The sequence below is a fragment of the Sminthopsis crassicaudata genome, chromosome 6 (assembly GCF_048593235.1).
Source record: "Sminthopsis crassicaudata isolate SCR6 chromosome 6, ASM4859323v1, whole genome shotgun sequence".
NCBI classification, from domain to species: Eukaryota; Metazoa; Chordata; class Mammalia; order Dasyuromorphia; family Dasyuridae; genus Sminthopsis; species Sminthopsis crassicaudata.
The window spans coordinates 105,300,937-105,326,163 of record NC_133622.1 but is presented as its reverse complement, the minus strand read 5'-3'; the positions used below and the strand labels follow the sequence as shown (position 1 = coordinate 105,326,163).

General features: G+C 34.1%; 1 protein-coding gene across 5 annotated transcripts in view; it reads left to right on the top strand.

Annotated features, from left to right (window-relative positions):
* The window catches only part of IRF2 (interferon regulatory factor 2), a 126,569-nt gene that overhangs the window by 20,051 nt on the left and 81,291 nt on the right, over positions 1-25,227 (top strand). For 2 of the 5 annotated variants that reach the window (XM_074273496.1, XM_074273499.1), the window contains exon 2: positions 1,557-1,607. The exons of 1 other annotated variant lie outside the window; for it this stretch is intronic. The gene's annotated coding sequence lies outside the window, so the exon portion shown is untranslated. Of the gene's footprint in view, positions 1-1,556; positions 1,612-25,227 lie in introns of all 5 variants that reach the window. 2 more of the 5 variants (XM_074273498.1, XM_074273500.1) reach the window with 1 other exon arrangement.

Sequence of the window (25,227 nt, the reverse complement as noted above, 5' to 3'; positions counted from 1 at the left end):
TGTGACTAGATGATTGTGGGGAAATCAAGAGGGGGAACAGGTTTTTATTTTTTTTTATTTACAAAGCATATGCATGGGTAATTTTTCCAACATTAATCCCTTGCAAAATCTCAAATTTTCCCCTTTCCCCCTCTACCCCCTTCCCCTACCTGGTAGGTAATCCAATACCTATTAAATCCGATATTATGTATACATATTTATACAGTTATCTTGCTGTATGAGAAAGATCAAATCAAGAAGGAAGGAAAAGAAAAACTGAGAAAGAAAACAAAATGCAAGCAAATAAGAGAAAGTGAGAATGTTATGTTGTGTTCCACACTGTTCCCACTGTCCTCTCTCTGGATACAGATGGCTCTTTTCATTACTGAACAAGTGGCACTGGCTTGAATCCTCTCATTGTTGAAGAGAGCCACATCCATCAGAATTGATCGTCGTATAGTCTTCTTGTTGCTGTGCATAATGATCTGCTGCTTTTGCTCATTTCACTTAGCACCAGTTCATGTAGTATAATATTCTGGTTAGTTTTCTGGAGGTCTTGGGACCAGCTTTTGTTTCATCAGAGAATAGCTAGGAATAAAGTTCAAAAGTCCAATTGTCTCCTTCACTGTTTGTCTCCTTGCCTGGGGCCTGGCTAGCTTTCTGGAGGCTCTTCAGATGGATCTTGGTCTCAGTGGGGGAAGCTGGAGAGCCACCACAATGCTGATGAAGATGGGATGTCTCTCCCAGTCTGAGAGCTTGAGCTCCAGCTCCAGCTTATATACTCTTTTACAATTACATCATTATAGTATACTGAGTATAAACCAAGCATTATATCACTAGGGAACCATTATTTATTGTAAGATTAAATCAATCATACTGAACTAAAGAAAGGGAATGCTAAACTAGATAACTATTGTCTTATCAATTCCACTGAGTAAAGGCACCTTGTTGTAGGTTTAAATTAATAATACAGGGTTCCTGCTCTTTACCATGTAGGCCTCTCCAATGCTCTCTGAAATCATCCTGCTGGTTGTTTCTTACAGAACAATAGTATTCCATAGCATTCATATACCATAATGTATTCAGCCATTCTCCAATTGATGGGCATCCACTCAGTTTCCAGTTTCTTGCCTGACAAAGAGGACTGACACAAAGATTTTTGCACATGTGGGTTTCTTTCAGGGGAACAGGTTTTGAGAGAAAAGATGAAAATTCTTAAGAGGTTAGACATATCTTATACTTTTTATCTCCAAAGGGCTTGGTGTAATGCAAATAATTCAAATAATGTAATTCAAAGAAATGAATGTATTTTAAGTTCCTTTAGGATAGGAAGAATGTTTTAGCCCTCAATACATATTTCTAATTTTATTTTTAGAGCAAACCAATTAAACATAAAATATATATTATATATATTTCATATATAAAATATGTGATATACAATATGATTATTATATAACTTATAATCTAAATACATATATATATAATCACATAATAATGACTGAGCATCAGCAATATGTAGGATCTGGATTTGTAATATTCCTTATAAAATCATCTACTTCAACCTCTTTATTTTTCAGATGAGGAAATTGAGGCCCATGGAGGTGAAATAACTTGCCTAAGGTCATCTGGTTAGTAAGTAGCAGAGCTGGGATTTCAACCTAGATCCTCAGGCTCCAAATTTACTACTTTTTCCACCTTCCCACAAAACCATCAATCATACCATGCACTAGAATTTTATATATATTAAAGCTAAAACTCCAGTATATTTATACTTTCTCTTAAAAACATGGTTTTATTGTTCTGTGTGAAAGTTAACATATATAGAAATTCTGATCACTTTTGCTTGTTGTCCCAGCATCTTTTTAAAAGAAATTAATATTCCATTTTCCCAATTACATGTAAAAACAATCTTAAACATTTGGCTTTTTTTTAATAATTTGAGTTCCAAATTCTCCTTTCTTTACCCCATTGAGAAGACAATTTGATATATTGGTATATAGTTGGTATGTTAACTATATGTATGATTCTGCAAAAGATTTCCATATTAGTCATGTTGTAGAAGAAAATACAGATCCAAAACAAAACAAAACAGCAAAACCAAATTAAGAAAAATAAATATAATTTTAAAGCATTTTCCCTTCTGCATTCAGATTCCATCAATTCTTTCTCTGGACATGGATAGCATGTTTCATTTTAAGATTTTTGAAATTGGTTGGGCTTTGGGATCCTAATTTTCCCACATCCTCTCCAACATTTATCCTTTTCCTTTTCTGTCATATTAGCCAGTCTCTGATAGGTGTAAAGTGGTACCTTAGAGTTATTTTAATTTGCATTTCTCTAGTCAGTCATGATTTAAAGCATTCAAAAATATGATTATAAGTAACTTTGATTTCTTCATTTAAAAACTTCCTATTCACATCTTTTGAGGTTTTATCAATTGGGGAATGACTTGTATTCTTAGAAATTTGACTCAATTGTCTATGTAATTTTAGAAATAAGATTTTTATCAGGAAAACTTGCTATAAATTTTTTTCACAATTGTGATTACAGTTTATTTCTCTTAATCCATTTCCTCTTAGTTTATTGTTCTCTCTTTTTCCTTTTCCCCTGTTCCTCCTCAAAAGTGTTTTCTTCTGATCACCACCTACCCTAATCTGCCCTTCCTTCTGCCAGTCTCTGTCCTCCTTCTTTTATTTCTTTCCCTTCCTACTTTCCTAGAGGATGAGATAAATTTCTGTACCAGCTGAGTATATATGTTATTCTCTCTTTGAGCCTGTCCCAGCATCTTTTAAACCCTCCCCTCCCCCAACAACAATAACAACAAAACCCCAGGGACATCAACCTATTTTTTGGTATACTTAAGAACTAACAGCACTGATATGCTTATCTAATAAGGACTAATAGCACTGGTATGCAATTAATAAGCCTTCCATCTGTAAAGGAAAGGAGATATTCAGACAAAAACAGTGATTTGCCTTAACATGTATCATTAACAACATATAATATTTGTGGAATAACATATGCTATAAAATAAAATCTCTTTAATATCATCTTTGTATTGATGCTAAATGATTGTGAGTTGCCAGGGGAATAAGGGGAATTATCTAGCTATGTATATCTAAAAAAATGTAATAGTATAGTCAGGTAGTGAGCTGGAACGATGTTGGGCAGATGGCTCAGGCTAGCTTGAGAAACACATTCACATGCCGTATATCTTAAAAGCACCTGAAGAGAACCCACTCTGTGAAGAGTTTTATAGAATGACATGGACAAGAATTGGAGAAGATGAAAGAAAGGGTACCAGATAGGTTTTGACCTGTGACAGTGGATTGTCTATAAAATCCTATCATGTTTAAAATAAGCCTTCCTTCTTCCTATGTGACAAGCAAATTCTATTTAGCCACCAGTCTTGTCTATTATGCACAAGGCAGTCTGCTTGAATTTCATTGTTTGTTAGAAAGTAAAGATTTATTTATCCAGAGCCAAAATAACCTATTTTTTACAAGAACTAAAAAATGCTTAGGAAAGTCTTTTTTTTTTTTTTTTTGGCAGAGTTAGATGAATCATTTTAATGAGGCCAGCCAGCTAGAATAATGAAGCATAAACCAATCTTTCAGCAAAGAAATTCCTAGCTGCTTGATGTGTCAAAGCTTTCTTGATTGTATTTTTCTCACATAGACACTATATGTTAGTTCTTAAGGACTTCTAGTAGTTAAAAAAAGTTATAATTAACAAAAGTTTTAAAACCCAATTTCATGCCCATCTCCACCTCTCCATAATTCTAAAGTGAAATTTTGATTAACCTTTTTCATGGATAAAAGACTTCCCCACCATTTTTACTTGGTATTTTTATAGCATTTTATTTTCCCCCAATTACATGTTAAAACAATTTCTAAAACATTAAAAAAAAGTTTTGAGTTCCCAATTTTATGCCTCTCTCCCTGAGATGGCAAGTAATCTGGTGTAATTTTGATATGTGCAATCATGTAATCATTTTTTACAGGAACTCAAATAGAAAGAAAGAAGGAAGAAAGAGAGTCAGAAGGAAAAATGGCATGCTTCAGTTTGCATTCAGACAGTATCAATTCTTTCTCTAGAGGTAGATAGCATGATTTATCATAAAGTCTTTGGGATTGTCTTGGATCATCCTATTGTTGAGAATAGCTGAGTCATTCCCAGTTTATCATAAAATGTTGCTGTTACTATGTACTTTTTTTGGTTCTGCTCATTTTACTTTGCCTCATCAGTTCATGTAAGTCTTTTGGACTTTAAAAACTAAATTAATTGCTCATCTTCAGGTCAATAAATACACGTGATATAGTACCTACAACATTTAAAGCACTGATAAAATAGTTTATAATCTAGAAGAAAGACTGTAATTTCCTAGAGGTCATGAAGTGCTTTTTTCCTCATTGTATTCTCAAGTTGTAGCATAGTGCTTGGCACAAGGTAGGTGCTTTATAAATGCTTATCAATGAATTAATGTGCAAATAATTAATGCAAAATAGAAAATAACTAAAAGTAATATAACATTTTAGGAAACTCATGAGGAAGGAGCTAACCTTTTATGCTGGAAGGATTAGGAGTAGCTTCATGGATGAGATGGTGTTTATGCAGTATCTTGAAGGACCAGAGAGGAGGATTTCAATCTGAAATTTGAATTTGAAATTTTTGAATTTGAAAGGGGACAGTTTTGAACAAATGAGTGACAAAAGCATAAGATACATGAAGGTACCAGATAAGAAAATATAAATTATAGTATATTGTGGAAGGTCTTGTATATTGTCAGGCACTGAGGATTCATTTGAAGGTGTTTGAACTCTGAAATACTATGTTCAGACCTGGTATTAGGAAGATTAATTTGACCAGTGACAGATGAAGTGGAATGGGATAGTCTGATTAGAAGACTATTGTAGTGGTCCAAATGAAAAGCAATTTGGACCTGAGTTAGAATAGTGGCAATGGGTTTGGAAAGAAAAAGACAGATGGGAGAGAGAGAATTAAAAAGATTTAGAATTCATAGTTGGGATAGCGCATAAGGGAGAGAGAGTAAAATCTTGAATGTTCCAAGAGTGGATCCAGGGCAAAGGGCAGCACCTTTGCCAGGAATAGGGAAGTTATGAGAAAGTTCAGGTTTGAGGGGAAAGTGATTGATTTCAAGGAAGCCTAAAACTCATTCTCTATCTCGCTCTGTGTCTCTGTCTCTCTGTATATACAGTTTTCCATCTCTCTCTGTGTCTTTGTCTCTGTCTCTCTGTCTTTGTCTTTGTCTTTATCTGTGTGTCTCTCTCAGTCTTTACAACAGCTGTCAATATTCAAATAGAAGTGAGTATTAATCAACTGTGGGTGAAGTGGGAATTTTGCATTGGAAAGAATCCTGGATTTAGTCTGAGGATAAGAGATCAAGTCCCACCTCTCCTATATACCAGCTCTGTGACCTTGGCCTAGTCACTTAATCTCCATGGATCTCAGTTTCCTCAACTATAAAATGAGGGTGTCAGACTGAATTATACTTATAACTACTGTCCCATCTTTAAATCTCTGAGTTTTTAATGCATTTGCATTAAATGCAATATATTTTGCAATATAAATTGCAATAATGCAATCCAGACCCCTCTGGAATAGGGAGAAGTCTCTAGATAGTTAACAAGACACTAGGATATTGCTGCTGCTCCCCACTTTCTGCAGTATTTATGATTGGAGATATGCAAAATTATTGAGAGACTTGAAGGGAGGTCAGAATATTTATTATTGGAGAAATGTAGCTATTGCAGAGACTATTGATATGATTTAAAGTTTTTATTATTTTTAAATGGCAATTGAGAATTTTTAAATAGACAAACTTCTTTGGACTCAATCCATAACAACAACAACAAAATTAAGTGAAGATAAAATGAGGCAGAACTCTGAGGGAATTACAATACCTGGATTATTTCCTGTTTTCTGATCCCTATGAGAACTGGAGTGAGAGAACCTACATTTGGATTCTAGCTTGGCTGCTTATTAACTGTATGATTTGTTCATAAGCTTTTTGAATCTCATTTGTAAAATATATAGGATTCATAACTATGTGATCTTAAGCATTCTCTTTCCCCTCCATCATGCTTAGGGAAGGCATTTGATCTGGTTCTCTTCTTTGCTTCTATCACTACCTTGATCCATTCATTCATACCATTCATTCATTTCATATATTCATTCACCAGCCCTACATTTAGCATAGAACTTGCATTTAGCTATTTTTATTGAATATGCTTATTCAATTATGCTCTGGATTATCTTTTATTTATCATATTTGTATAGAATTTTTTTTCATGTAGCATTAATTCCTTGAGAGGATTTTTGCCTTTCTTTGGATCCCTAGCACTTGTATGTGGCATAAAATGGGAGTTTAATCTATTCTTGTTGATTTGATTATAAATAGCCCAATTTTCATGGTCAAGTAAAGGAGACTATTAAACAGTTTGGTGAATTTTGCAACTCAAAACCCATTCTAACTTAAGCCTTGTGTTAATTCCCCATTGACTATCATGATTTTTAAACTCTGAAACATACCTGGTCCAATTGTTTTGAAAGGAATGGCATTGTGGCAACTAATAGGTATAGTAAGAAAATGCCAAAAATGCATATTATCTTGATTTTTTTTTCTATTTTGTTTGTAAAGATACCATGATTGTCTACAATTCAGTATAAAATAGCTCAGTAGTTATCTAGTGAATTTTAGTTAATACATAAAACCAATTTGGATAATTTGGGCCATTTCCCTCTTTTATAATAGATTTTTTTTTTGCTTGAACAATCCTTATAATTACTCTGGTGTCCCATTTTTTTTTTTTGGTATATACAGTCTCAGAAGGACAGTTTGAAAAATTAATTCTAGTTCTTTTTCTGGGTTTTTGTGAAGTGGGACACTTCAACTTCATTTATTATGGCAGTAGTCACTGGAAAATATTCTCCTCAAAGAACTTGAGGGCACATTCTTTTACCCTGTGTGACTTAAATGAGAGAATCAGGATATTGTTTAGTTTTTAAGATACCATTGTTTCCAGACATGAGTAGGAGGAAAAACTCAGACTGGATAGCATTTGGGAAATTGTGCAGTTGTTTTAAGTGATGGCATATGGCTATGCTCATCTTTTACTGTTATTTCTCAGCAATGTTACATGGCATTGTATATCACATTCTTGAGAGAATCAAAAGTTATAATCAACCAAATAGGGAAAATGCCTGAGTAGCACATTGGTAAGGATGATTTGCATGTGGGAAGTGTAGGAGGTATTATTGATTAGAAGCATATAACCAGGAAAGGAAGTGGGTCAGTCATGTAGTGAAAAGAGACTACAGATGAATATACTGAGACATTCATTGGATGGATCTTCTATGGAAGTTTGTGAACAAGATCTTTATATACCATAGCTACAGCAATGAATGATGCATTCATCAGAGTATCAACATGACCATTACTTCTTAACATTGTTTATAAGAATGTATTGAAGTTTTGCCCTTACTTGGCAACTAACTAGATCTAAGGATAGAATTCTGGCCCTAGGTCTATGGACAAAATTTTGTCTATGGATAGAAATTCAGGAAGACCTGAGTTCAAATGTGATCTCAATTACTGGATAGTGTGGCTAGTAAAAGGATAATAATAATTAATAATGAGGTAATAATAACATCTGCCTCAGAAGGTTATTTTGAGATTAAAATGAGATGGCATTTTTAAAAGTGTTTTGTAAATCTTAAATCTCTGTATAGATGTCAACTGTTGTTTATTCAGTAGATATTTGCTATCTCACTCAGTGTCCAATATAGGCACATTCTGAGGGATTTGGGAATCAATTATTCCTCTGTAATTTAGTCTAATTGTCTAAGGCATATAAAGGTAAGATGGTTTGTCCATGGTCAGGAGATACAAAATAAATTGTCTCTACTTTCAGTGGTTTATGATTACATAGAGGAATTAATTTATGTACATAATTAATATATTTAATTATGCCTTTAAAATGCCTAAAAATGCCTTTAAAAGACAAGTATGGAGAACTTGAAGAGAAGAACATTCCATATGGAGTGGATAGTGTGAATTAAGAATTAGTGATGGGTAAGTATAGAATATATGCTTCTTCTTCCCCTAAAAGGCTATGGGCAGCCCAAGGAGAAGTGCATTATTGTGAGTAGGGTTAGAAAGGATTTTGTGGAAATTGTCATTTGAGCTAGTCTTTATGGAATATTTAGAGTGTATGGGGTGTTTGAAGAGGACTAGCACTTCTGATGGTGAGGGCTTGCTGAACTTTTTCAGTGCTGCTCATCCTTCTTTGGTGTCCACCTTTTACTTGTGGCTCCAAGGAGCATACAGCATGCATAGATAGTGGTAACAGCTGGTAAAACTGTTTTGGCAGATGAACTAAACCAGTGTAACTGACAGGCTCAAACCTATTGGTGAATTAGAGAGATGTGTACCCCAAGCTATGAAGACTTCTCTGGCTCAATGGGTAGATGAGAACAATTTGTTCCAGTGGCCATGAAGGTTGGATGAAGCAAGCCCTGTGTAGCACTTAGAGCTTGGTCAGGCATCAAAGGTGCCAAGATCATCCATTCCATTCTGGGTTATTACCAGTCATCCTGTCTGTTGTTGTGCCACTAGACTTCAGTGATTCTGGAAAAGAGAATAAAGCTGAACCACCTTATGCAACTGCTTCACTTAAATATAATTTTATCCATGAATCAAGGCATCAATTTCATTGATGATATTTGTCCTTTTTGAAAATGAAGGATAAATAACAACAGCAAACAACAATAATTCATGGTATTTCTGGCAAATCAATATGTGAAAAAATGAAAAGGATGAAAGCATAAGAAATAGCAAAGTCCCTGGGCATTTTGGTGGGTGGAAAGTAGGCCACTTTAGTTGTAAATGTAGAGTACATATATGAGTTAAAGCTAGAAAGGTAAAACAGTATCACATTGTGGAGAGCCTAAAATTTCTGGCAGAGGAGTTTGAATTTTGTTCAGTAGGGCAGTGAAAGGATTTTGAGCAGAATAGTGACATGATCAGATCTATTAATAAAGAAGATTAATCTGGCAGCCCTATGGATGATGGATTAGAGAGGGTAGAGAGTAAGACAAAGACTGTGATTAGTGATAGGAAAAAAAAAGTTTATAGTGGAAAGCGCTAAATCAATGTAATGGTACAATGCGGAAAATGAGTTTTCCTCTATTTTAAGAAAAGATTTTGTTTCTTACATGTATTGTTTACTTTTTTTTTTTCTCAGTTACATGTACTCAAAATTTTTTAACATTAATTTGTATTAATGCTGAGTTCTAAATTCTTTCCCTCCTTCCTTCCCTTCTTCTTCAGAAGGCAAGAAATTTGATACAGATCATACATGTGCAGTTATGCAAAACATTTTCATATTAGCCATGTTGCAGAAAAAATAACACAGACCAAAAAAAAGAATAAAGTTCCCCTCCCCCCAGGCTGGGCTTAAGTGACTTGCCCAGGGTCACACAGCTAGGAAGTGTTAAGTGTCTGAGAGAAGATTTGAGCTTGGGTCCTCCAGAATTCAAGGCTGGTGCTCTATCCACTGCGCCACCTAGCTGCCCCCAGAATAAAGTTTTTTTTTAAAGTATATTAAGCAACTTTTTAAAAAATTATAGTTAAAAGCACCAAAGTTTTATGAGAGTACATAGACTTTAGAGTTGGAAAGAACTTCAGAAATCATCTACTTTATTTTAAAAATGAGGAAAATGAGACCCAAAAAGATTAAATAGGATGTCTTAAGTTTACACAGGGAGTAAGTAGAAGAGCTAGTATTTAAATCTAGCCCTCTTGGCTCCAAATCCTTTAGTGTTCCTTCTCAACAATTCTTTCATAATTCAGCATCGTACTCTTAACTGGAGTCCTTTTTCTAAATCCTTGAAGGAAGGCATTTTGAAGGTCTTGAATATTCACCTAAACTATAAGATTTGGTAAAAGGGGAAAGTTATCTATTAATCCTTAGTAGTGCCTAGCATTTGAGTGATACTGCTGCCTTTGAAAAGAACCAGATTTGTATTTGAGAATGCCAGCAGTTTGCAAGACAGAGAAAGTACCAGGGAACAAAAAAGCATTATGAGTAGTTGCCTTATTTTGTTTTATTCTTTTGAAGTGAAATGTATGATAGAGTTAATTATCTGTATAACTCAGGTAAGAAATCTAATGCAGAATAAAGATAAGGGTGAAAAGGACAAGGAGCTTTAAGAAGGCTACTGGACCTGCCATCACTTGCATGAACTGTGAATGGGTGACTCATTGAGATACTATCATATCAGATAGTCAATACTTATGGACTTTGTTAATTGATGCCACCAGGGCTTATTCAATGAGAATTCAGAGATTCACCAGATAGTTTGAAAAAAAAATAAGCAAAGACTTGCCTATACTTTGTAACTGACTCATAGTTGGACTGGCTCAGCTCCCTTCTTTCTTCAAAATTCTGTGATTATGTGATGAAAGAAAAGATGCTTATATAAGCTTCCTTAGAGCTGTACAGATAAAAAAGATGTTAAAGATTTATATATTCCTGTGCAATGATAAAAGCTAAAGACTTAAGATAGTTGGGTTTCTATTTCTACCATCAAAGAAGAAGAACATAGATTCTTTAAATTATAAAACGTTCTTTATTTCTTATTCCAGGCAAAACTCTAGAATAGATTATTAGAATGATTTTTTTTGAACAATTTGAAAGGGAATCAGTGATCACTAAGCATCATCATGGGTAGCATAAGAACAAGTTAGATGCATTCAGTCTCATTTCCTTTTTGGACAGATTTGCTAGACTTATGTGAAGACGAGATGAATTATAACACAATCTATCTAGATTCATAATTGGTTGAATAGATCTAAAGGGACATGTCATTAACCTTGTTTTTATAAATGACATAATGGAGGAGGATTTGTAATAATTTGGTTACTAATGTTAGATTCCAAGTGAATTTCCATTTTCCAGAAAGATGTAAATCTGAAGACCATGTCATAAAGTAATAGAAGTTTAATAGCTGACTTCCAATACTTGAGGACTCATCCTGTGGAAGAAGGGTTGTTTTTATTCTCTGCTTTTCCTGTGGGCATAACAAGAACTACCAACCAGATGGAAACTTCAGGGAAGCAGATGTGATCTCAATGTAACATGCTTCCTAACAATTGCAGCTGTCCTAAAGGGAGAGTTTCCTTTTACTTCAGGTGTTCAAGGACAGACCAGATGACCATCCATTTTCCAGGGATGGAATAGGGGAAATTCATGTTTTATACCAAGGTTGGATGGTTTCTGAAGTTCTTTCAATTTTTTTTTTCTTTAATTGTCCAAAGTCTTCTACTCTAAAGAGTAGACTAGTCATGTACAACCTGTACCAGAATCATTAATGTTAGCTCCATTTAATTAGAGTTGGAGACCAGCAGTCTGGATTTTTTGGCTGAGCTGAATGAATTTACTATGTTGCTTATCTTCCCACTCCCTTTCACCCAGGATACTTAATAGCTTTATTGAAGATCTTATTAAAATCATAATTCAACAGCTGACTACTGATAATTCAAAATAAAAATTAAATAAATTTGTTTTAGGATTTCTGCATGTTCACAGTGAAATAAGTTGCTGATGTACTATTTTTAGTTGATATAGACAGCAAAAACAAATAAATCATCTAGCTATTTTTGAACTGAATTATTCAAATGATTTCCTCAGTTCTTCACTTGGCTTTTCCTGTTTAACACAATCGTATACATACATTTGGCTTTAGTGACATAATGAGGCATATTTTCCATGTTTGGAAGACACAAAGAAAGCGTGATGGGATTAGAGATTCACTGGGATAGGAGTGGAATTACATAGACTTCTAGTAGTTCAACTTCATAGTTATTTTTGATCATAACTTGAATCTTTTGTGTGGCACCTACTTTGTGCTGAGCTGAAAGTTTGAACAATCATGATTCTTTTTCCCCTTTCCTTCTAACCTCCTCAACTTTAAATTCCTATTGGTAAATGTCTTTGAATATTCTAGCATCTCATTAAAATTTTTTCTTTCAAATTTTCCTTTTAACTTTAATAGTGTCTGTTGATTATTTTTCTGGGCATTGAGCCCAGTTTTCTTTCTTTTTAAAAATTTCTTAAAATTTTTTAATAAAACTTTTTATTTTAAAAATGTATGCACAGATAATTTGACAACATTGACCCTTGCTTGTGTTTCAGATTTTCTCCTCCTTCCCCCCACCCCCTTACCTAGATGGCAAGCAATCCAATATAGTTAAACATGTTAAAGTATATGTTAAATCCAATATGTATCAACTTATTTATACAATTCTCTTTCTGTGTAAGAAAAATCAGATTAAAAAAAAGGAAAGTATATGAGTAACAAAACAAAATGCAAGTGAACAACAACAAAAATTGAGAATGTTATATTGTGATCCATAGTCCTTCCTCTCGGTGTAGTTATTTTTATTTCATTATTTTAGCTTATCAGAAGTGTTCTTCAGCATCATAGAAGACATCTCAAGTATTATGCAAATGGAAGAAGGATTCAGTGTAGTGGAGTTCTCTTGATGCTGCCATTTGCAGAGGGCATTGCGTTTTGTATTCGGGTCTGGAATCCTAGAGGCCCCTCCCAGATCAGAGCAATCGGCCTGACCAGTCAGGAAAAGCCTGGAAGATCAAAAATTCCTATTGTTCAGATGAGTACTTGAAATTGTATGGACTGTCATTTGTGTAAATCTGTCAGCTTGAGTGAGATAGGAAAATCCAGAAAGAAAAGAAAGAAAGAAGGAAGGAAGGAAGGAAGGAAGGAAGGAAGGAAGGAAGGAAGGAAGGAAGGAAGGAAGGAAGGAAGGAAGGAAGGAAGGAAGGAAGGAAGGAAGGAAGGAAGGAAGGAAGGAAGGAAGGAAGGAAAGAGGGAAGGAAGGAAGGAAGGAAGGAAGGAAGGAAGGAAGGAAGGAAGGAAGGAAGGAAGGAAGGAAAGAGGGAGGGAAGGAAGGAAGGAAGGAGGGAAGGAGGGAAGGAAGGAAGGAAGGAGGGAAGGAAGGAGTGTAGATGAAATAATGTATAACAGATGTGATGGATGCAAGAGAGGTCCTCAATCTGATCTGTTATGCATCAAAGCTATGTATAGCAAGAAGATGGGCTAGTTATGCTTTGATAGTGAGGGATAATGGATGGAATCCAGAACATATTAAAAATCTAATGGGTGTGTTTGTTAGAATCTCAATGGACTGTTTATAGGAAAACATGAATGAGAATTGAGGTACAGGATGGAAAGGCATGCCTGAATGTATTACAACTTACTTCATTTAGAGAAGTACCAGCAAAAGAGGTCACAGACTCATTGAAGTGGTACAGTTGGAAGAGCATTGGTAGTCAGACAACCTGAGTTCAAATTCTGCCTCTGTCACTTATTACCTTTGTGATCTTGGACAAGTCCCCTCTCTTCTCAGAAACTGTTTCCTCATTCCCCATTACTCAAACAGGAATGGGGTTGGACTACATGACACTTGGGGTCCTTCTAGTTCAAAAATCTATGATCCTATTATTCTATAATTATTAAAGCAATTGACTCTTCCCCAGTTATGTTTTTTGGCACGTATATTCACAGCAATTTTATTTATTATATGTTATATAGAGGACAACATGTCTGAGTGGTGAATTAAACTATTATGACTAGGCCTTTCCTATTATAATTATTTTATAGAAAATAGTAGCTTTTTCTTTTGGGTAAAATGCTTCAACTTCACTAAAAGGACTTAAGTGAGTTGCATTTGATAAATGCATATGTGCTTTAAATTAAGTGATATACATTAAAACTATGCAATATCATTTTCTTTGGATTTGATTTTATTCATAAAGGTAGCTATTGGAGAGTAATATAAACATGATATTTCTCTATTCTCTTTCAAAAATAATAGCTTTTTACTTTTCAAAATACAAGCAAAGATAATTTTCATTATTCACCCTTGCAAAACCTTGTGTTCCAAATTTTTCTCTCTCACTCTTCCCTTCCCACCTTCCCTGGACAGCAAGTAATTCAATATAGGTTAAATATTAGGTTAAACATATACAGTTTTTCTAAACATATTTCCACATTTGTCATGCTGCGCAAGAAAAAAACAGATCAAAAGGGGGAAAATGAGAAAGAAAAAATAACAAAATAGCGAAAATATCCTTATGATCCACATTCAGTCTTCATAGTCTTCTCTCTAGATACAGAAGGCTCTATTCATCACAAGTCTATTGGAATTGCCTTGAATCACCTCATTATTGAAAAAGAGCCAAGTCCAATCTTCTTGTTGCTGTATCCCGTGTTCTTTTGGTTCTACTCACCTCACTTAGCATGAGTTCATGTAAGTCTTTCCAGGCTTTTCTGAAATTAGCTCATCATTTCTTACAGAATAATAATATTCCATTGCATTCATAGACCATAACTTATTCAGTTGTTCCTCAGTTGATGAGCATCCACTCAATTTCCATTAGAAAATGCCATTAGAAAAAGGGCTGCTACAGATATTTTTGCACACATGGTTTGTTTTCCCTTTGTTATAATCTCTTTGGGATACAAACCCAGGAAAGATTCCAGTTATGTTTTTTAAGAGGTATTACTACAAATTATTACTGTTTAAAAAAACCAAACCAAAAAACATCAAGATGTGTGTGTGTGTGTGAGTGTGTGTGTGTGTGTGTGTGTGTGTGTGTGTGTGTGTGTGTGTGTGTATAATAGTTTAAATACTAAAGCCAAGGCAACTTCCATTTAATATAGTAAGGACCTTTCTTGTTAATATAATTAATTGGAATTAAATTCTCAAATGGAATGCCTCCTATCAGCATTTAACAACAATGCTATGGGATCTCAGAAAAATATTCCCTGAAAGAAAAATAAATTTAATAGGAGTAAGAAATACAAGCTGTCTGTAAAACCATGGTGGCATAAAGGTATAGCTGTACCTTTTGGATAACACAGTGATCTGAATTCTATGCTATGCTAGTGATAGGTTTGGTGTTTGTGTCTGCCTGCTAGGGAGAAAAATATACAGGAAATTTGTCAGCAGTGTGAAGCTTTTTTTGGCCTATCTGATTTAGCTTTAGGTGTCTTATTAGGGCTTTTATCTGTCAGAGCATTTTAAAATCTATGTTCTCATTTTATTATTAATTTTTTTCTACTATAAAAAAAAAGATAGGGCAAATCTAATAGCTGTTTTATAAATGAAGAGATAGGCACAGAACCATCATGTGGCTTTTCTGATTCCTGAACCTCTTTGTTCATCTTAGTTCATTAGAAATTTCACTTTCTCAGGTAACTTAAAATATACCTGGTTAGTAGAAGAGCTGTAACAAAAATTTAAGTCTTCTGCCTTCAATCCCATTTTCTTTTCATAAGATCTTGATCTGTGATGGGATCCAAAGCCTTTGTAATAAAGTAATAGAGCTCTAAAGGTTTGGGAGTTTTGAAATGCATACAATACTCACTTCCACTGTTATTTGTTTCTCTAATATTCATTTATTCAGCAAATTTTTGTAAGCTCATGGTATGGGTACTATATATATGTGCTTAGAGTGTGCCTTTTTTGCTGAATAAAGGATCCATAAATATTGGCCTAGTCAGTTATGGAGTTTTATCTTCCTCTCAATGCATAAAACTTTTCTCCATATAGTCACCAGACCTCAACTTGAAAGGTTCCAGGGCAAAGGGGAACTCATTCCTTTTTATAGCAGCTAGTTTTATGAGCTTTTGTGTTGCATACATGCTGTCTCCTCTTTCCCTTTCCAGCCCCAGTTTCACCCTTATACAAAATTCTGAATTCCCTGAACAACAGTGGCACTTAACAAGTTTTTATGGCATGGATCATTTTGGCAGTTTTGCAATAATGTTTTTAAATGCTTGCAGCAAAATACATGGGATTACAAAGGAAACCCATTATATTGAAATAAATTTGATCAAAATAAGCATTTTTAAAGTTCATGGAGTCTAAACTAAGAACCTCTGCTACATAGAGTCTTATAAAGACTTATCCATTTCCAGAGATGGGGACAAATGTTTTATATCTGCTCTGGAAATATGAAGAATGGCAAGGTCTGGAATCTGAAGCTATTTCCCATAGATTCATCTCTGGAGAACCCTCAATGGAGTTCAGTCTTGCTTCAATTTAATTAATACTTAAGAGTTCCCTGAAATATAGAGAACCAAAGAATCTTAAAGTTTGAAGTTCCTAGAGATGGAAAAGACCTCAGAATCCATCTAATGCAATCCCATATTTTAGTGACCTTAAGGTCATAATCCAACTTCTCCCAGGTTAGTCTAGCCTTTTACTTAGAACTGTCTCCTCTTTGTAGCACCCTTGACATTTCCATGCTCCCCTTGAAGGGCTTTCTTTATATAATTGAAACTAAAACCAGGGATTTCCATTTATAAACATGTAAGCTTTTGTGAAGTGTTACTTTAGAAGTTACAATCAGCAGTTCACTATAAATGCTTAGAGATTCTCAATCAGGAGTCTTTATTGTTTTTGAATATTTTTATGATAGTATTTTAATATAATTTGTTAACTTTGTAAGCTTATGTAATTTATTTGATGCTTTTGAGAATGTTATTCTAAGAATGGGTCCAGAGTCTTTATGAGGGTACCAAAGGAGTTCATTAGACAAAAAGAGTAAGAACCCTTGGTCTTTATTTTAATTATTTAGCTTTTTTTTAATTTTAATTTTAGCTTTTATTTAATTATTTAGCTACATCTCTGTGTTGCATGTTTAAGGTCATGCTTAAGAGGCAGAGACCATGATGAAGGGAGGCAATGTGACAGGTGTTTTATTCTAGATGACATCTCATGCAGGGCAGATGCTCAAGAGTGAACATGTGTCAGTTGCCCTTTCTGGGGGGAAGGTATATAGAAGTCTTATTAGCAGAATGGCGTCTTTTAAAAATTGGGAAGCCATTCATCTGAACTAGCTGTAGTTCATAAAAGCCCAAAACACAAATAACCAAAAACTTTTAAATTGCCAATATTTGATTGCAACTCCCCAACAAAGAAATGAATGTGGGCTTATCATGTGAAATAAGCAAGGGGGCAGCACATTATTTTTCTAACTGTGAGTCTGATAAATTAGGACAGTCAACTGTGTATAATATGGCTGAGACAGCTCCTAATTAGCAGCAATAGAAACTTACATTGAAGGCTTGCAAATCTTAGATTCCCCACAACAATCCTGGGGGGAAAGTGCTCTTTTTTAACTAACTCCTTGTAACACAAAACAGAGCAAATGATTATAACTGTTAACAGACAGGTCTTGAACTTAATTCTTTTGGACATAAGTAAAGTGACTTATTTTATCATGGTCTCTGTCTCTTAAGCATGACCTTAAATATGCGACACAGAGATGTAGCTAACAGCAATTAATATATATGTATGTATATATTACTGAACACATGAATAAAATTTGTGAAAACATTTAAGGGCAAGAACAAATTCAAAAGTGATTTTTAAAAAAAATGCCTGTACCTTAGCAGACAACTTCTAAAATGGAAGGGTAGTAGCATTATTTATTTCTTACTGGGGGCAATAGGATGATAGATGGATAGCATAGTTGAGGGAGAGGCAGTTTGGATTTGGTGTAGAATGTCTTCCAAACTGTGAGTCATTAATTTTTTTCTCCAATTACATGTAAAAAATCTTTTTTAACTTTTATTTTTTTAAATTTTGAGTTCCGAATTTTTTCTCCCTTCCCCCTTTGAGAAAACAAATAATTTGATATAGATTATACACATGTGGTTATACAAAAAGAATTTTCATATTAGTCATATTGTGAAAGAAAACAGATCAAACAAAATCCAAGAGAAATAAGGTTTAAAAAGTATGCTTTTGCTCACTTCACTTTGCATCAATTCATGTAAATCTTTCCAGGTTTTTCTGAAAGCATCCTGCTTTTTAATTCTTATAGCATAATAATATTCCATCAGAATCATATATCATAACTTGTTCAGCCATTTCTTAGTTGATTAGCACCCTTCAAATTCCAATTCTTTGCCATTACAAAAAAAAAGCTCTTATAAATATTTGTGTACATAGAAGTTCTTTTCTTTCTTTTTAAAGAAAGAGACAGTTCTTTTTGGGAGGTGGTGATATTTCCAGATTAAAGAGTATGCATAGTTTTATAGCTTTGTGTATATAGTTTCAGATTGCTCTTCAGAAAGGCTAGACCAGTTCACAGCTCTACCAAAGTACATTAGTATCCCAGTTTTCCATATCCACTCCAACATCCACAGACAATTTGATGGGTATGAAGTGGTACCTCAGAGTTGTTTTAATTGTATTTCTCTAATGAATGGTGATTTGGAGCAATCTTTCATATTACAGATAGCTTTGATTACTTCATCTGAAAACTGCCTATTCATATTCTTTGACAGTTTATCGGTCAGTCAAGGAATGACTTGTATTCTTATAAATTTGATTCAGTTCTCTAAATACTTGAGAAATGAGATATCCATCAGAGAAATTTTTTTCAGTTATGATTGTTGTATATTTTCCTCCATCGATTTCTTCCTCCCCCCCCCCCCGTTTATCCTTCTTTCTCTCTCCTTTCTCTTTTTCCCTTCCCAAGAGTATTTTCCTTCTGAACAGCACTAACCCAATCTGCTCTCCCTTATATCTGTCCCTCCTTCCTTCCTTTATTCCTTTCCCCTTCTACTCTCTGTTGGGGCAAGCTAAATTTCTACACCCCATTATGAATGTTATACCCTCTTTGAGTCATTTCCAATGAGATTAAGATTCAAGAACTATCTATTACAACTCCATTTCCCCTTCATGGTAAAAGCTCTTACTTGTCTTTTTTATATCAAGTAATTTACCCCCATTCTATCTCTCCCTTTCACCTTCTTTCAGTACATCCCTTTCTTACCCCTTAATTCTATTTTTACATGTTATTTTATCACATTTAGCACACAATCATGCCCTCTATGTATACCCCTAACTGCCCTAATAATGATAAAGGTTCTTATGAGTTACAATTACCAGTTTTCCATGTAGGAATATAAACAGTTTAATTTTATTTATTCCCTTGTGATTTCCCTTTCTGTTTTACCTTTTTGTGTTTCTCTTGAGCCTTATATTTGAAATTCAGATCTTCTAATCAGATAGTCTTTTAATTGAAAATGCTTCAAAGTTCTCTATTTTATTGAAACACTCCTCATCTGGAAGTGATCAATAGATTCTTTCAATTTCTATTTTACTCTGTGGTCCTAGAATGTCAAGACAGTTTTCCTTGACAATTTCTTGAAATATGATGTCTAGACTCTTTTTTTTATTATGCCTTTCAAATAATTCAATAATTCTTAAATTACATCTCCTGGATCTATTTTGCAGGTCAGTTGGTTTTCTAATTAGACATTTAACATTTTCTTCTCTTTTTTTATTCTCTTAAATAGTTTTATTATTTCTTGATATGTTATATAGTTCATTAGCTTCCACTTGCCCAATTCTATTTTTTAAGAAATTATTTTCTTCAGTGAATTTTTCAGTATTTCATTTTCTGTTAGTCAATACTCTTTTATAGTTCTCTTCAATGGGTTTTTGTGTCTCTTTTTACCATTTGGCCTATTCTGTGTTTTAGGGTGTAATTTTTATCATCTACCTAGCTGTTGGTTTTTTTCTATAATTTTCTTGCTTCACTCTCATCTACCTCTCCCATTTTCCCTCTACTTATGTTATTTGATTTTTAAAATCCTTTTTGAACTCTTCTAGAATTTTTTTGGGAGGAAAGAGTGGAGGAGGCTAAAACCATTTATTTATATAATGCTTCAATGTTTGAAGCTTTATATGTGTAAATTTATTTGCTACTGATGCAGTTAGTGGAAGTGCAGAGATGTGGGAATCCCCTCTAGTTGAGGCAAGTTCAATGTGAAAGAATTCACAAACCCCAAATCTGAATGTGGCAAGAAAAGGGATTTTTATTGTTGGCTAAGAAGCCAGCTTTGCTAGGAAGACAGACTTCTGAGTGCCTAGAGGTCCTGGCAGAGAAGTAACAAAAGGTTGTCATTGAGAAGAGGGCGTCTACACAGCGGGCAAGAGTCCTGGTAGGCAGCTGTGCCAAGAGGAGAGGTCTCTTGGCAAAGCATAATCCTACTTCAGACTTCTGCAAAGATTTGGAGTTCAAAATGGTCATTTTATAGGAAGTCTGGGGGTAGGGCTTCCAATGAATGAGATTCCTTCAATGTTGTCACTGCCCCCAGGTCTAGATTTCCAGCTGAATGAGACCACTTAAGTTCCAGCTAAATAGGGAGAGTGGTCCTTGGCTAATCTTAATGAAAGCACTTAACTGCCTTGAAGGGTGGGTCTCTGTCCCAGAAGAGAGTTTCAGACTCACCCCAAAAGTCAAGGAGGACAGTTTCAGGATCACCCCCATCACTATCACTACAAAACAAAAAAAAAAAAAAAAAAAAAAGATGAATACCTGCCTCAGTTGCTCTCAGGAGATAGAAATAGACAAGATAAGACCAGGGCTCAGGGAAAAGATGAATGGTGATATGTCCCAGTTGCCCCATTAGGTTTCTGGTTATCATTTGGAAATTATTGAGACTTAACACATATTTTCTAAAAATAGTTGAAAGAAGTTCTACTGGCACAGGAAGTGTGAATTATTTAACTCAGAGTCTTGGACTCATTCTTAAGTTATTTCTATGCCTTCAGCAAGTTACTATCCAGGTGGTTACTGATCTCTGTCGAAATCAATGTAAATCAGAGTAGTTTTTTTTTTCTTTCTCAGAACAAAATTAATTTTAACCCAGAATAGTAATAGTGGATGCTTAGGGCTGCAGAATGAAAACTTCTTTCTAAAATTAGCCCTGTCAAAGAGCAGTACCGAAGTATTATTTTGTATTTTTTTTCTAAGATCATGAGTTGAAGCTGCTATCACTCAATGATTTAATTTTCACTTTTGTCATTGTTCTGAAAAACTTATTCTGTTAACTAAGTTAGGATGAGAAAAACCAGTTTTTGATTTCTACCCATCCTTCCCCCCTTCCCCCAATCTTTTTTGTAGACATTTTCCTCTTTAAAATTGCTGTCATTTGTTGATTTGAGGAAGCAGATCAATCAATTCATCCACAAGCATTTGCTTTTTAAAAAATATTTGTTATTATATTAAATATTTAAATATTTTTTAAAGATTTCTTTTAAGTCATTGTATAGTGTAAGGAGCACTGGATTAGATGTCAGAGTACCTGGGTTTGAATCTCCCCTTTGCCCTTTTCTATCTTGAACAAGTTTCCCCTTCTCTGAAGTAAGGAAGTTTATCCTGGATGGAATTCCCTTGAGCTTCTAGATTTAGGAAACATTATGATTCTATGAATTGTTTATGTCATCATTGTCTTTGATAAGCAAGTAACTAACAAATAAGTGAATCTAAGAGAGATTATAAACATCAATTAAGTTTTTATAAGTCAGATTTTGGAGAAAAAAATGTGATCTATATTCAAAACAATTCAACTAGATATAGAACATTATATTAACAAAATTCTTTATAGACATTGATTCATTTGCTCCCTACCATGATCCTCTGAGTGTAAGCATTATCTCCTTTTATTATATAGGACACTGAAGCTAATACATTTTTTAAGCTCATATTTTGGATGCGGTTGTTGATCTGTCCCCCCCAACTCTGATCTTCTGTTCCCTACCACAAGATTCTTTTTATCCAGTAGACAGGTATGTGATACAGAGGAGAGAGTACTGAGCCTGGAAGCAGGAACACTTAGCTCATATCTGAGCTCAGCTATCTATGAGGAGTGTGACCTTGAATAAGTCACTTAATTTTTGCCTTAGTTTTCTTAACTATAAAAAGATAATATCAGTATCACCCAGAGTGGTAAAAACCAATTGAAATAATACTCATAAAGTATTATTTAGCTTAGCATAGTCCTTGATATTTAATAAATGTTTATCCCTTCCTTCTCCATTTCTGTAAAGTGGGGATAATAATAGCACCTCACTGGATTGTTGTGAGGATCAAATGAGATAATATTTATAAAGGCTTTTAGTACAATGCTAGCCCGTACTTAAAAGATGTCAGTTCTTTCCTCCTCCTCCTTTCCATTAATTACTTAAAGACTAGATGTGCCATTGGTGAAGAGAAGCAAAGTTACCCTCAGGAGGAGGAGATGAAGCCCACATAGTGAGTAGATCTGGAAGAAAGGAATTTCACTCATTCTTATCTGATGTGTAAAAGGTAATTCTTCTATGAGAAGCACTCTGAATGTGGGACATATGCTAGTTATACTAGACATTTTTCCCTGAGGAAGGGTGTGGTAAAATGGCCAATCAATTTTTTATGGAGTTTTCTCTTGTTAATTTAGAAAGTTTGTGCAAACAAGGTTTCTTAGGGGTCTTTCATGCCCTTTCTAAAAGTCTATACTGTCCATGTGAAAAATACTTACAAATATGCATCTCTTGAGATTGTGGTTATGAATGTTTTCTCCCCCCCATTCCTTCACATTCCTCATTTTTGCCAGTAGCTTTTTTTGACCATCTATCTTATGTATATTTACATTGAAACTGGAGTTCACCCAAACCATTTGTTCTTTCTCACATGAACTGTGGACTAGCCATGCCTTTTCATCCTGTACCTGTATTTTTGACTTGATGAATCCAGGTCTAGGCCTTCCGATTTGTTCCTACTAAATATCATCTTATCAGATTTTACCCATTGTTCAGCTTTTTAAAATACACTTGCAACTTTAATTGCAGAAAGACAGGCCCTTATTGTGAGGGCTGTGAATTTATCTAACTTTTCTGAAAGACAGTTTAAAATTATATTTTAAAACTTTGACCCAGCAATACTATGGATAGATATATATACCAAAGAGGTCAAAGACAGAAGTAAAGATAACATAATATTCAACAGTCTTTAAAGCATTTGTTCTTTCTTCTTCTTCTTCTTCTTCTTCTTCTTCTTCTTCTTCTTCTTCTTCTTCTTCTTCTTCTTCTTCTTCTTCTTCTTCTTCTTCTTCTTCTTCTTCTTCTTCTTCTTCTTCTTCTTCTTCTTCTTCTTCTTCTTCTTCTTCTTCTTCTTCTTTCTTCTTCTTCTTCTTGCAATTGGGGTTAAGTGACTTGCCCAGGGTCATACAGCTAGGGAGTATTAAGTGTCTGAGGTCACATTTGATCTGACTTCAGGGCTGGTGCTCTATCCACTGCACCACACCTAGCTGCCCCTTGCATTGGTTTCCTTTCTTTCTTTCTTTCTTTCTTTCTTTCTTTCTTTCTTTCTTTCTTTCTTTCTTTCTTTCTTTCTTTCTTTCTTTCTTTCTTTCTTTCTTTCTTTCTTTCTTTCTGTTTTGTTTTAGTAGCTTGGAAGTAGAAGAGAAGTAGGTACCCATGGAAAATAGTTGAATAAATTATAGCATATGAATGTTATTGTCCTCCAGAATGATTTACCTGAAGTCTAAGAAACTTAGGAAAACTTGTATGAGCTGACTTAGGGAACCAAGTGAACAGGACTAAAATACCTGACATTTTTATTATACACATTTGTATATATATTTTTACAAATACACTTTTATTTTTATATCACTTTTTCTACTATATCTTATGATAAAGAAATATGAGATACAGTAACTGAAGGAACATGAGATGTATATATTAGAGATATCTTTACTCTAAATGTTCATATGGATTGATTGTGCCCCACTTGTGATAGAAATCTTCTGAGCTTATATTAGTCTGGTCAGCCACCTTGTCCCTGACATAGTGATGTCATGTTGGTCCTCTTTGAGCAGAAAAAACAATACATATAATACATTTTTTTAAAAAAAGGTGGATTTTTCAAAAATCAGCAATACTAATCAATACATTGAAATTTTCCTATCTTATTCTAAAGTCTTTCAATACAATGACTAGCTGTGACTTTAGAGAACCAGTGAGAAGTAATGGACTATAAGTGTAGAATAAAGCATGTATTTTTAGACATGGCCAGCATGTTGATTCGTTTTGCTTAATTTTGCATATTTATTACAAAGAAAGATTCTGTTAAAGGCAGAAGAGTTTGGAAAGTAATTTTTTTAAAAAGCATCAATAAAGCACTTAAAGAGGAAAAAAGAAGTGTGCTATATTTTTTGCTGCACTGCAAAAGCATTATTAGGAGGAAATGCTTATAAAGGAAAAACTGCCTTTCTTTTCTCCATCTACCATATGGAAAGAATGCTTGAAAAATATACTATGTTTTTGAGTTATATCTGTCTTAGAATTTGTGTTCTTTTCTCTCTGGTTTTGCTGAATTGAAGAATCTAATGCCATCAGGTCTTAAGAGTTGTTTCTAAAAATTTATAATTTCTATTATCTTATGGCTCATCGATTTATAAGATTTGGGAAGGGAAGACACATTAGAGGTCATTTGATACCAGTTCCTCATTTTACAGATGAGGAAACTTGAAGTTCTGATGAAAGTTACTCAGATGGTGATTTGTACCTTGGCCCTTTGATTCCATCTAAATCTAATGCTCTTTCTTCTGTTTACTCTGCACTGCTTCAACTTGATTATGATAATTTAAAAATACATACTTTAAAAAAGACTGCTTGTCTTTTAACTTTTTGCCTTATTATACTTTATTGAAAAAATGAAAAAAAGATTCCTTTCTGGGAGTAGTGGGAAGGTGTTGAGAAATTCATTAGACCATAGGATTTGGAGTTGGAAGATTACTTTGAGATCATCTAAGTCACTTCCTTTATTTTACATCTGGGGAAGCTGAGAACACAAAAGTTAAATGATATATCCAGCATGACTTTAACATTAATAATGGAATTGGGATTTGAACCTTAGTCAACTATAATGTGCTACACACTAGAAGATATATGTGTATATACATATATATATATGTATATATATATATATATATATATATATATATATATATATATATATATATATATATATATATATTCTAGAATTTATAATTTAGAACCTTAAAAACATATGCTTTATTTCCATTGGATATGTTAGTACTTAAGTTTAAAAAAAAACAACAAAACTCCAAAACCACTCAACAGTCTTCAAACAGCTGCACATTTTTATCTTTCCAATTGATCCATTATGTTCTTTTTACTACTTTTTAGTTGAATGTTTTTATTGTTGCTATATTTTGTCTTTCCCCCCCCCCCAAAAAAAAAAGGTAATAATAATAGGCAGAACACTGGATTTTGAGGCTGAGGATCTAAGTTCAAGTTTCAGTTCTGCTACTTACTGCCTGGTACAATCTAGA